Source organism: Montipora capricornis, chromosome 1 (genome assembly GCF_036669925.1).
Source record: "Montipora capricornis isolate CH-2021 chromosome 1, ASM3666992v2, whole genome shotgun sequence".
NCBI lineage: Eukaryota > Metazoa > Cnidaria > Anthozoa > Scleractinia > Acroporidae > Montipora > Montipora capricornis.
This window is the reverse complement of record NC_090883.1, coordinates 50194048-50196226: the sequence shown is the minus strand read 5'-3', so window position 1 is coordinate 50196226 and position 2179 is coordinate 50194048.

Below are 2179 nucleotides of genomic sequence, written 5' to 3'. Positions count from 1 at the left end.
ATTTGGTGCGCGCACAAGATAAGCGATTGCCCGTGAGAGAGGGCGGAACGCGGTTTTTTTTATACGTACATCTAAAAATGAAGAGAGTCTGTGAACAGGCTGGTAAAGTACACAAAGTGCAGAGTTCTGGCTAAACGGTGTTCTCACTATTTGTTCTCGCCGGAATAACTAAGTCAAGAAAAAATTTATTTTGTTCATTGTTTTGCTTTCTTTGCTTATTTTTGAAGTTTGTTTATGTTTAAAAGAGCGTTCCTTTTCGGAGAGTGAGATCATTTCTTGTTTGTCAGGCTGAGTCCTTGTTACAAATCAGTCAGTTACCTTTCAGCTCGTGACTATTTGCACGTTATAAATGTCTCTCCCCGCTCTAACAAATCAATGACACCTTATCTTATAAATGTGAAGAGGTATTCTAGCCTGCATAACAGGTGCTTTATGAGCCAAGCGAGGCGAACGCGGCATTTGCTCAAAGCGCGAAACGAGTGCAAAGCGCGAGAAGAGGGATAAAGAAAGATAAAGCTTTACTTTTTCCTCCCCTCGTCGCGTTTCGCGCCTCGCGCAAAATGCCGCTTTCGCCTAGCCTAGCTCATAAAGCAGGGGCACCCTGTGAAATATCTGTTCGGAGAAGCAAACATTGCCTAGGATTTTCTATAGCTTGAGGAAGGCTAAAAATTTCTAGATGACCGTTCCATTCATGTACACAATTTTCGAAGCTTATGTAATAAATTCCCTCCGATTTTCTGAAGTTCATTTTTCCCATTTCACTCCCCAGGTTAGGTTGTTTTTCGTAGAGAAAGGAAGCCTAGAATTTTCGGAATCGAAAATGCAATGCAGAAAGGAACCGAAAAACTCTCACTTTCGGAAAACTTTGAATTGCTGCTAAAATGTTCGGGAAAATAACAGTGAAGCCCTCGTAACTTCGAAAAGACTCAAGTTACCCTAGGATGCCCGAACAGATATAAATTTCTTAGCGCCACTTAGAAAACATTTCTAGAGATCTAAAAGTACTCTGGATAGCCTAAAAAGTCTTTTCAAAGTAATTCGGGGGGAAACCGTCGTTGGGTGCCCCTGATAAAGCGCCTGTTATGCAGGCTGGAGGTATTTCTGCAAGTTCTCTGAGTTAACCAAAGATAACTTTGTTTTTCTTCACTAAACAACATTTCTAGAGGTCTCTAGAGAAAGCGTTACGCGCGGCAGGTACAAATGTACAACAACACAGGTCACAGGGCACAGGGCACAGGGACACAGGTCATTGTTTTACCAATACAGAAAGTATCCTAAACATTCATAAGAGCTAACCTTAAGCCTAAAAACGTTTGTTTAGGCCTAAGGTTAGCTTTTATGAACGTTTAGGATACATTCTGTATTAGTAAAACAATGACCTGTGACCTGTGACCTGTGTTTTGTACCTGCCCCGTTACGCGCGAGAATGTGGAATTTTATAACACTCCACATCGCGTATTCAGCCCTGCGGAGTGGTTCTCTTCTTCTCGCGCTCGCGGCGTGAATTGGTCAAATTTAACTCAAAGATTATTATTAGCCTCAATAGGCTTTTCAACAATTTTGAGGAGGTCTCGAAGGTTTCAAGGATGCGATAAGCACACTCAAGTTTGAAGTTGTGTTGTGAACAAGCTCTAAATGAAACCAGGAGCTGATGAAACTGAGAATTTCTAGTTACCTGGCTAGGGATCCTGGTTTCGGAGGAAAAATCATAAAAAACAAATCCGAAACAAAACTATAGCAAGCTATAAAGTTGAATTTTATGCTTTTTTATTTTGCTTTAGGGATTGTTGCAAGGTGGTAAATTCGGGAATAACGAACTTATTAAGGAAACATTTGTGTTTGAAATATTTTGGGAAATATTATACCTTCACTCTGAATCAAAAACTGTGATGAATGTCTTTTACAACAAGTCAGCATATGCATGTGTCTGGACCAATACAAATATATAAATCAAATAAAGCAAGAAGGTCTGTTCTGTGAAAAGTGTATGTATTTTTTTCCCAACAAAACAAAGACCGAAAACAGAAGCTATTGAGTATTTCGTGACAGTTTGCTAACGTGACCTTGGCATATGTAACCGATTCGTGGGTCAGTAGAAGTTATAAGACCTTGTGGTGGCTTTAAATCTTAACTAAACAAATTCAAAATCGAAGTCAACGGTTTGGAATGCATTTTAATT